Here is an 11735-nt window from a genome sequence, read left to right as displayed (position 1 = left end):
CTCCAAGGAATGTAGGATGTAATATATAATTAAACTACTACATTTTTATTAAAAAAAAAAGATATTGTCACAGTAGAAAAATGATCATTTTTAAAGTTAGGTGAGTACATGGGAACTTGCTGTATTTTTCTTTCTGATTGTGCATGTTTGAAAATTATAATAATAAAAATTAAAAGAATACACTTAACAAAGTATGGTATATGCCTCTGGAGAGAGGAAGACAAAATCTATTGGTCATGTTTTTTCTAAAATTGACAATAATTCCTTAATATCACCAACTGTTTAGTCAAGGATCAAATGTCATCATTTTTTTAAACTGAGGTGTACAGTGTATCCATTTTGACAAATACGTGCTGTAGTGTAACTACCACCACTGTCAAGATATAGAATGATCTCATCACCCCCCAGATTGCCTTATGCTGACCCTTCGTGGTGAACTTCTGCACCACACCTCCGAGCCCCAGAATAGCAAGCAGCAGAAATCTATCTCTGCACCTATACAACAGTTACACCAGGAGAAACTATATGATTTAACTACTTTGGAACTCTGGGGTCTGTTGAATGCTTTCAACCCTGAGCAGAAGGCTTGGACAGTAAATTGCAGTTAATTTTGTCAATTTCAGCTCTTAGCACAGTAGCAGCAACCCAGCCCATCCTGCAGCTCTTAACCCTCTTGTAGGTAGCTGTGTACCTACTACTGGAGCAGTTTTCACACAGATTGAGAAAAGCATGCTAGGCAAACAGGACCCAGATTTCCAGTTCAGAGAGCTGTGCTCTGATTGCGGCTCTCTAATCACAAAGGTGCAAGTGAGGAGACCTCAAGCCACTGTGGTTGCACTTTCCCCTATTTTTGCAAGCCCTTCCTCCTGTGGCTGAGATACTTCCTGGGGATTTAAAGGGCTGGTGTCTTTTCCTCCCATTTTTTCTTTTTTTTTTTCCTCTTGGGAGCCAGATTGAAGACTATGATATTCAAAAGCAACCACATGAATGTGGGAAATTAGAAGTCATTATGCATGCCAAGGACAAGTTGCAGGCTTAGAAAAGATCTGAAAATACCTTAAGGGATTGTCTAAGGGAGAATCCATTTCCTTATTTTTTTCAGCTTCTAGAGGCTGCTTGCATTCCTGACTGGTGGCCCCATCCTCCATCTTCAAAGCCAGAAACTAAGTATCTTCAAATCTTTGGCTCTTACACTGACTCTCCTACCTTCCTTTCTCATTTTTAAGGATTTTGTGATTATACTGGGCCCACCCAGATAATCCAGGATAATTTCCCCACCTCAATATGAGCTGATTAGCAATCTCAATTCTATGCAACTTTAATTTCCCCTCCTCACAGAACATTACATGTTGACAGGTTCTAGGGATTAGGATATGAGCATTTTTTTTTTCTTTCTAAAGGGAGAGAACATTTTTCTGCCTTCCATACTGAAAAAAGCAAGGAAACAGATTTTTCTCCTAGAGCCTCCACAAGGAAATGCAGCCCTGCTAAAACCTTGCTTTTAGCCTGATGAGACATGCATCAGACTTTTAACCTGTATAACTGTAAGATAATAAATTCATATTTAAACTACCAAGTGTGTGACAATTTGTCATATCAGAAATAGAAAGTTAATATAGACACGGAGGGTAGAATTAATTCAATAATGTACATACACCTGGAAGTGTGAATACTTTCTGATTTAATTTTATAAGACAACTTAAATTATTAAAAAAAATTTAAAAAACCAATAAGCTTTCTGTTATAAGAAAATTTTCAGGGTTTAATCTTAGAACAAATTGACAGAAACATAATAGAAGATTCTTCAAAAGAAGAAAAATGACAAAGATCTTGCCTGAGTTACTTCGGTATGTTGGGAAATTTAAACTAGAAGTTAGGAAATTTGGTTAGGAGAGATAGTTTATGCACTAATAAAAGAAATCTATGACTCAGATACTAACTGAAATATTAGTGCTGGCTTGTCACAGAGCTTTCAGTGTTCTCTTATTCAGGGAGTTTTTAGAAAATTTTAATTTATTCATTTTAAATAATTTCTCTATTGTCAGGTTACACATTTTTCTTTATAAAATATTGGCAACAGATCACCATTATTAATATCTTTATTATAATGTTATAGACAGTTGTGAAATTTAACTGAATGTCTCATATGATCATTTAATCTCTTGCATTTCAATTTCTTTATCTATAAACTGAAATAGGATCCTTCATTTTCCAGCTCTAGTGTTCTTTGCATGCAGGAATGAGTTTTACATTTTGCATTTGTTTGTCAGCATACAGACTAATTTATATGTTTAGTGATGAACATACTCAATTTGCAGATCTCACTTGGAAGATTGTTCTTTAAAATTGTCATTAATATAGTAAACATAGTAATAAATTATATCCCTGTATGTCAATCCTAAGCAGAGGTATTAGGGTGAACAAAAAAAGACCACTTTATCTTCATGTAGACACAATCTACTTTCTTATTTTATAGTCTTTATTTCTGGAACATTTTTAAATTTTCATAAAGTGTTCCAGATCATCAAATTAGTCTAATTTATAGAAACTGGATATTCAACTCAGATAGTGGGACTATAGGCCCAGTTTTCCTCCTTTTCTCACCCTATTTCTGAGTAAAGATGTTTCTTCTTCATTTACTAGTATAAATGTTATAATTTTATTACAGTATTTATTATACCCACACACATTTTTTTATGTTCAGCATGCTTTTATTGAATGCTATTTGATAGCTATAAATGTTATCTTTTTTTGTACTTTTATTAAATTAAAATATTCTTATGTGAAGAACAAATGCAGATAGGTAACACAAGAAAAAAATTAGAATCACGAGAATTGAAAATTTATGTTTTATTTTTAAAGAAGAGGATAAACAAATGATTGCCTTAACCATTGCATCTAACTGGTACCCTAAGAGATTTAGGCTGAATAACTTATGCACTCATATTTCCAGGAATAAATGAAGGGATAAATAGATAAATTGATGGATAGATAAGTGAGTGATTGGATGAATCACAAATTTATAGATTTACTGAGTCTTTGCCAATTAAATATGCATTTATTTTCTAAATTCCACATTAGAGGGACACCTGGGTGTCTCAGTCGGTTTAGTGTCTGCCTTCGGCTCGGGTCATGATCCCAGGGTCCTGGGATTGAGCCCCACATTGGGCTTCCTGCTCAGTGGGGAGACTGCTTCTCCCTCTCCCTCTGCAGCTCCCCTGCTTGTGCTTTCTCTCTGTCAAATAAATAAATAAATAATCTTTAAAAAAATAAAAATAAAATAAATTCCACATTAGAGGCTCACACTTTTAAAAAATTGCACAATGGCATATACCCCCAGTCTATTCCTAGTACAAGAATTTTGTAAGATTTCAAAATTGATTTTCTCATATTGGCTATATCTAGACAGTTTACATATGTAACTATATTTCATCTAGAAAACATTTATTTTGAGGTCAATAATACCATAATTTGTATTTACTTTATCTTACCTGTTTACTTCCTGTGGATATAAAAAGCATATAGAAATATTCATAAAACTTATAAAATCTGAGAGTTTATTAATAGTACATTAATATATGTAGACATTAGTTATCCTGCCAGTATACTTTGGAGCATTTAGAATTCTTCTGGGTAATTTGTTTTGCTAAAAATATATAGCTCAAAAATTCATACCGTTAATGTATTGAACTTTTCATTGTCACTTTAAAAATAAATACTCTATAGACATTGAAATTAGGAAAATTTCAAAGTAGAGCCATTAAAATACTTTCAAAGGTCATTAAGGTATTTCCTCATTGAACATCTTCTACAATGATTTTGAATTATGGATCAGAATAATAACCATCATTGAATAAATATCGAATTTCCATTATGCACAAAAGACTCTTTCATTCAGAGTTGGAGAACTTGATGTTCACACCCAGAAACTTACTCTCTAATGAAATGTGCGAACCTAACCCACAAAAGTTCAGTGAAGAAGAATGTAATTATGTGTTTTTAAAGTATTAAGTCAGAAGCATCTGATGGCTTTTAAGAAAGCAATGGGACTTTGACTCTTGAAAGTGAGAAAGCATTAGGAAAGATAAATAATAAAAGCAAGTAAAGTCTCAAAAGCAAAAATAAGCAAGAATATGGTGAGCTTTGTAGGCTTAGGGTAATTTAGAGATCTGCTTCATCAAAGGGAATCATATATTTTGGAAGTTAAGGCAAAATAATTTTGGGTTGCCTTATGAAGGGTTCTGAAAGTGAGAAAACAACACATTTTTGTAGTGTTTGGGATGCATTGTTTTATTGAGTGACCTGAGTTTAGAAAAGGCAAATATACTATTAACATATGATATTAATATTATGTTACTCTATCAATATTAACTAACAATTTAATATTTAATATTAATGTCATTACATGTTAATATGTAATTTTCATTTTTCCACAACCATAAATTCGAATGTTACCAAATTTTTATTCCTTACTTATGGTTGAAATAATTATAGATACTTTTAAGTTTTCCATTTGGTTTCTGTGTTATTAGCAGTCTTATTTTTGGATGGCCTCACATTTGGGAATGTTTGGTGATTTGTGAAGGTATGTAATGTGTGTGTGTGTGTGTGTGTGTGTGTGTGTGTTTTGGATGGTATTTTGATGTTAGGATGGTCCTTAGTATACTTGATGAATTCGTTAGTAGAGACCTTCCTTCAGTATGAAGTCCTCTAGAGAGGGAGAGTTTATGATACTCTTGGTTAGTTGATCATATAATTGGTGAAAGTGCTTGGTCTCTTCCAACCCAGGCTGTTCTTTCTCTGTTCTGCTACTACAGGTATTCTGGTAGCAGCCTCTAAGTCTTAGGTTTTATTCCAGGTACCAATTGCTACATCTTCCAAAGTCCAAAAGAGATTCCAAACTCTCCTATTGATTCTCCTATGACATCATTCAGTTTGCCTGCTAGTAGTTGGAGCAGACACTGCTCCATCAACAATGTAGCTAAAATTTATTTTTTTTAAAAGATTTTATTTATTTGTTGAAGAGGGAAAGAGAGCACAAGCATGGGAAGCAGCAGGCAGAGGGAGAAGTAGACCCCCCTACTGAGCAGGGAGCCAGACGCCGAGGTGGGGCTCTATCCCAGAACCCTGGGATCATGACCTGAACCAAAGACAGGTGCTTAACCTACTGAGCCACCCAGGCTAAAAATTCTAATGATGGAATTTCTGTATCTTTAACATCTTCAAATCATTTCTTAAATATTCACCAAATAGAAGTAAGTTAATGCTACCATAATTGCCTTTTGATATATTCTATGAAAACACTTCTCATATAATATTGGGATATATACTACATGATTTTTGTTTTATTTTTATAATTTGGGAACTCAGACAAAATTGTCATATTTTACATATTCTATTTTAACCTACAGTTACACTAGCAGGAAACAGTCACTGATTTTGGAGCAGGTTAAAGATAGACAATTTGGTGATAATATTTATTATCGATCAAAAGAAAAAATCTCTCTTAATCTGGAACAGTCCCTCAGTTTTTCTATGTAATGACCTTTACATTTTGGACAAATATAGAGTAAATATTGTAGAATGTCTCTAAATTTGGAGTTCCCTGATCTTTCCTCATGATTAAATTCTGATCATGATTCTTGGCAGAGTATCACAGAAGTGATTTGGGGACACATAAGGGATACATGATTTCTCATATTCCTGGTGATGTTAACTTTGTCACTTGGTCAAGGACTCGTCTGTTGGATTTCTCCACAAAATAGTTACTATTTTTACTTCATTAAGTTAAATTCATGTTGAAAATAAATATCTTCGGGATACTTGGGTGGCTCAGTAGGTTAAGCATCTTGCTTTCAGCTCAGGTCATGATCTCAGAGTCCTGGGATCGAGTCCCACATCGGGCTCCTTGCTCAGCAGGGAGCCTGCTTCTCCCTCTGCCTGCCGCTCTCCCTGCTTGTGCTTTCTCTCTCTCTGACAAATAAATAAATAAAATCTTAAAAAAAAGAAAACAAATATCTTTTATCCAACTTTCACCCACTCATTTAAAATTCATTGATTCTTAGTCTGAATTATTATTATGATGGTTGCTAAATGATGAATTTATAATTTCACCATTTTTAATATATTTATCTTTTGATATTCTTCTGTGAATACCAAGTTTCCGTTCTTTCCTGTGTATTTATTCATTTATGTACAATTTGATTTTTATGAATTCTAAGTTTATTTGATGGGATGTCAAATTGTCACAGATTGGTCTAGTAAAGGAAACTTGAAACTGGCTCCTCTAATTTTTTGACATATCTTTATCATTATTTGAACACATTTTTAATTTCTGACATAATATATTATAGGTTCATTTTGTACTTCCACTTTCTTGGCCCCAGAATTGGTCATTTCTCCATGAAGGTCTGTTTCTTTCAGTAATAAAAATTATTGGGAACTGAGAACTAGGGGTGCTCAAGTTTACTGGGTGCCATTGCTTAGAGACCTTTTCAGTTAAATAGAAAATAAATGTATGGGTGTATTGGCTTATATTTGTGTATTTAGGTATTTCTCACTCTTAATCTATTCATCTATCTTATCTCTATCTCTTCAGAATAAATACAACTCTTATGTAGAGCAAATTCTTCTTAAAAACTCATAATAATACATATTTAAAACATAAAAAAAACACAATGCACTTAGAGAAAAAGAGTATTAGTGCATTTAGACAAGGAATTTCTGCAATGTGTTTTCATTATTCATAGTAGTAATGCTCTCTATAAAGTCACTGCAAACACTGAATTCATGAACACTGAAGTGTTGGTCCTGGGAGAAATCTAGGCTTAGGTTTCTAAAAGCCTCTGGTCACATTTTCCTTAGCTGATCAAGGCATAACCTTGTTTTATGTGTGTTTCTGTTTAAAACTACTTTTTAAAAAATATACTCTTGATTCATTAACATTGAAATCACAGCCAATAACTGTAACATATGCAGTTTCTCTATAAAGCATACCACAGCCTTCTTGTGCTTGAGAACATTAGCCAGTACATCAGCAGTACACTTGGGAATAATTTTATTTATTTATTTATTTATTTATTTATTTATTTATTTATTTTAAAATTTTTATTTATTTATTTGACAGAGAGAGACACAGTGAGAGCCGGAACACAAGCAGGGGGAGTGGAAGAGGGAGAAGCAGGCTTCCCGCTGAGCAGAGAGCCCGATGTGGGGCTCCATCCCAGGACCCTGGGACCATGACCTGAGCCAAAGGCAGACGCTTAACGACTGAGCCACCCAGGCACCCCTTAGGAATCATTTTAAACAGCAAATTCACAAATAAAAGCACAGGAATAAAAAAAAAAATGGCACTAAATACGTTGTGAAAATGACATTTGTTTATAAGATGAAGATTGAATAAGAAAGCAGAGCACTATCTTATTAGACCTTACCTTGTAACATGCATGACTGGGCAACTCACATTTTTTGCAATTGTGTGTGTGTCTGTGAATGAGCATTGATTTTTGGGTTACAAATAAATTTTATCAAGTAGGGAAATTCTCAGATATGGAATCTGCAAATAATAAAGACCAACTGTACATCAGTTTTTATATACTTTTTATTTGCTGGTTATAGTGATATTGTCACAGATAAGAGGCATGGATAAAAAAGAATCTTTACCCTATAGGAGCACATAGGAGAATAAGCAACTCTGATGGTTAGTTTTATGTGTCAACTTGGCTCGGCTGTAGTGCCCAGATGTTTGGTCAACATGAGTCGGATGTTGCTATGAGGTATTTTTATATATGATCAACATTTAAATCAGTAGATTCTGAGTAAGTCAGATTACCTTCCAAGAAGTGTGTGGGCCTTATACAGATAATTGAAAGCCTTAAGAGAAACACACTGAAGTTCCCAGAAGAAAATATTCTGCCTGTAGACTGCCTTCTGACTTGAACTTCAACATCAACTCTTTCCTGGGTCTCCAGCCTACAGGAATGCCCTGCAGATTGCTAGCCCCCAGAATCTTGTGAGCTTATTTTTTAAAACATCTCTCTCTCTGTATAAACATAAATATATCCTATTGGTTCTGTTTCTGTGGAGAACCTTGACTAATAAAGTAGCAAATGTCTGCCATCACGTTATACCAACCCATTTTATATGCAGTAATAACAAGTGCTAACAAAAGAGTGGACATTTTCCATAGTAAGAACATATAAGGAATAGACAAGATAAATAAAATTACAGATAATTCACAGGTTAAAAAAAAGTTAACCTTAAGGATTTGGTATTTAATTTCAGATATGCTCATATATATCATCCATTATTATAAAGACTACTAAGCCAGAAATAACTTTTTGCGTATCCTCTCTTCCTAATTTATCTCTGAGATGACCTACTATTAGGTAACTGAAAACTTTGTACACTGAAGGATTTGTGATCTGTGCAGTTGTACAATATAAATTACTCTCTATTGACCATGCTTACTTGGGGTAGGGTTTCTAGAAGTGTACTTTCATTAAGTCCTGTGAGGACCATTATGCATGGGATGGTGAAATTATGGCCTTTTGCTCAGAAAAGGCCAAGAAATAAAAAATCGTTAATAGCATGCAATTCTTTGTTGTGACTTACTCAACTATGGTGTAATTGTGGGATATATCCTTCAATTTAACAAAGCATATATATCAAAGATATCAATTTGTATTGATGCTGCCTTGTAGTAGGGTGGCCTATTCAATAATTTATAGTCCTTGAATTGATATCTTTGTGTCTAAAATTGCCACCACTTACTAGTGAGCTCTTAAATTCTATTGATCTACTTTAATGCAGAATTTGCCTTCCTGCTCTGATTTATAGTAGAGCAATGGATTATAGGAACTCACTTGTAAGTGAAGGTTATCATCTACATGAGCAAACTACAGCCTATCTATTAACCATGAGCAGGTATGGAGTTACAGTCCTGGAATTTGTTTTAATTATCTATCTGGAAGCAAGGAATAGCACCAACTGACACAATGAATAGCTAAGAATATGCATCTAATAAACATCAGCTAAATGTTGAAAGAATTAATTCATGACCAAATGGTAAATTGCTATATAGAATATAGGCTCTGAAAAATATATAAGAAATACTTCCTAGAGACTTAAGGAAATAATTGCAAATTTTTGTGTCCAAAAGTTAATGGTTTGCATAGTATAAACTTATACCTTCAAAAAAGAAGCAATTAAGGTTGTCTAAGAATGTAGGAAAGCATGAACTATTGGGTTCATAGGAATGCTCAAATTATGCATGGACCAGACGTGGAGGGTTCTCAACTGAGTTTAGGCAAGGTAATTGACTTGGGAAGCAAAATAGGAAGTAAGTTTTGGCCGAATTATATAGCAGAGTGAATTATAGTGTACAAAAAATAACAACATCACAAGAAAAATTTTAAATGTATTAAAAGAAGAATGTATAGGGCGCCTGGGTGGCTCAGTCGTTAAGCGTCTGCCTTCGGCTCAGGTCATGATCTCAGGGTCCTGGGATCGAGTCCCACATCGGGCTCCCTGCTCCGTGGGAAGCCTGCTTCTCCCTCTCCCACTCCCCCGCTTGTGTTCCCTCTCTCGCAGTGGGTCTCTCTCTGTCAAATAAATAAAATCTTTAAAAAAATAAATAAAAAAATAAAAGAAGAGTGTATAGAATCCTCTAAGGAGGAAAATGTGTTAAAGATTTTAATAAAAAAAGTTTTATACTTTTTCGCAACGGGTTTGCCGCCAGAACACAGGTGTCGTGAAAACCACCGCTCAACCTAAACCAAAATGGGAAAGGAAAAGACTCACATCAACATCGTCGTCATTGGACATGTAGATTTGGGCAAGTCTACCACTACTGGCCATCTGATCTACAAATGTGGTGGGATCGACAAAAGAACTATTGAAAAATTTGAGAAGGAGGCTGCTGAGATGGGAAAGGGCTCCTTCAAGTATGCCTGGGTCTTTGATAAACTGAAAGCTGAAGGAACGTGAACGTGGTATCACCATTGATATCTCCCTGTGGAAATTCGAGACCAGCAAGTATTATGTGACCATCATTGATGCCCTAGGACACAGAGACTTTATCAAAAACATGATTACAGGCAAATCTCAGGCTGACTGTGCTGTCCTGATTGTTGCTGCTGGTGTCGGTGAATTTGAAGCCGGTATCTCCAAGAATGGGCAGACCCATGAGCATGCCCTTCTGGCTTACACCCTGGGTGTAAAACAACTAATTGTTGGTGTTAACAAGATGGATTCCACTGAGCCACCCTACAGCCAGAAGAGATATGAGGAAATCATTAAGGAAGTCAGCACCTACATTAAGAAAATTGGCTACAACCCTGACACAGTAGCATTTGTGCCAATTTCTGGTTGGAACAGTGACAACATGCTGGAGCCAAGTGCTAACATGCCTTGGTTCAAGGGATGGAAAGTCACCCGTAAAGATGGGAATGCCAGTGGAACCACACTGCTTGAAGCTCTGGATTGCATTCTGCCACCAACTCGTCCAACTGACAAGCCCTTGCGTCTGCCTCTCCAGGGCATCTACAAAATTGGTGGTATTGGTACTGTCCCTGTGGGCGAGTCGAGACTGGTGTTCTTAAACCTGGCATGGGGTCACCTTTGCTCCAGTCAATGTTACAACTTAAGTAAAGTCTGTTGAAATGCACCATGAAGCTTTGAGTGAGGCTCTTCCTGGGGACAATGTGGGCTTCAATGTCAAGAACGTATCTGTCAAAGATGTTTGTCATGGCAGTGTGGCTGGTGACAGCAAAAATGACCCACCAATGGAAGCAGCTGGCTTCATGGCTCAGCTGATTATCCTGAACCATCCAGGCCAAATCAGTGCTGGATTGTCACACAGCTCACATTGCTTTGCAAGTTTGCTGAGCTGAAGGAGAAGATAGATCGTCGTTCTGGAAAAAAGTTGGAAGATGGTCCCAAGTTCTTGAAATCTGGTGATGCTGCCATTGTTGATATGGTTCCTGGCAAGCCTATGTGTGTTGAGAGCTTCTCTGACTATCCTCCTCTGGGCCGTTTTGCTGTTCGTGACATGAGACAGACGGTTGCTGTGGGTGTCATCAAAGCAGTGGACAAGAAAGCATCTGGAGCTGGCAAGGTCACCAAGTCTGCCCAGAAAGCTCAGAAGGCTAAATGAATATTATCCCCAATACCTGCCACCCCAGTCTTAATCAGTGGTGGAAGAACGGTCTCAGAACTGTTTGTGTCAATTGGCCATTTAAGTTTAATAGTAAAAGACTGGTTAATGATAACAATGCATCGTAAAACCTTCAGAAGGAAAGGAGAATGTTTTGTGGACCATTTGGTTTTTTTTGTGTGTGTGTAGCAGTTTTAAGTTATTAGTTTTTAAAATCAGTACTTTTTAATGGAAACAACTTGACCAAAAATCTGTCACAGAATTTTGAGACCCATTAAAACAAAAGTTTAATGAGAAAAAAAAAAAGTTTAATAAGCTGAGTTTCATTCATGTTCTTCCTCTTTTCTCAAATGGAAATAATGAAATAATGAAAGGGAAAATGTGAGTCTTAATCAAACAATGTGGTCATGAGTCTGCACACACAGACAAACTCCCTTAGAGTTCAGTTTGTGGCTTTGTTTATCACAAACACTTGAAATTCATCTTAATTCAGTCTGGTTTAGGAAACTCCAATCCCCCATGAGAAAATTGATTTCAAATCTATATTTTTTATTAAGCTAGATTGTGGTATCTTACTGCT

The 11735-nt window shown here is 35.7% G+C and overlaps 1 pseudogene; it reads left to right on the top strand.

The window, feature by feature from the left end:
• The first annotated feature begins 9719 nt into the window (after positions 1-9719).
• On the top strand, positions 9720-11201 carry LOC110572645 (annotated as a pseudogene).
• The last annotated feature ends 534 nt before the right edge of the window (positions 11202-11735 follow it).

Source organism: Neomonachus schauinslandi, chromosome 13 (assembly GCF_002201575.2).
Source record: "Neomonachus schauinslandi chromosome 13, ASM220157v2, whole genome shotgun sequence".
NCBI lineage: Eukaryota > Metazoa > Chordata > Mammalia > Carnivora > Phocidae > Neomonachus > Neomonachus schauinslandi.
The sequence above is the reverse complement of the archived record's forward strand: the minus strand, read 5'-3'. Positions and strand labels throughout refer to the sequence as shown.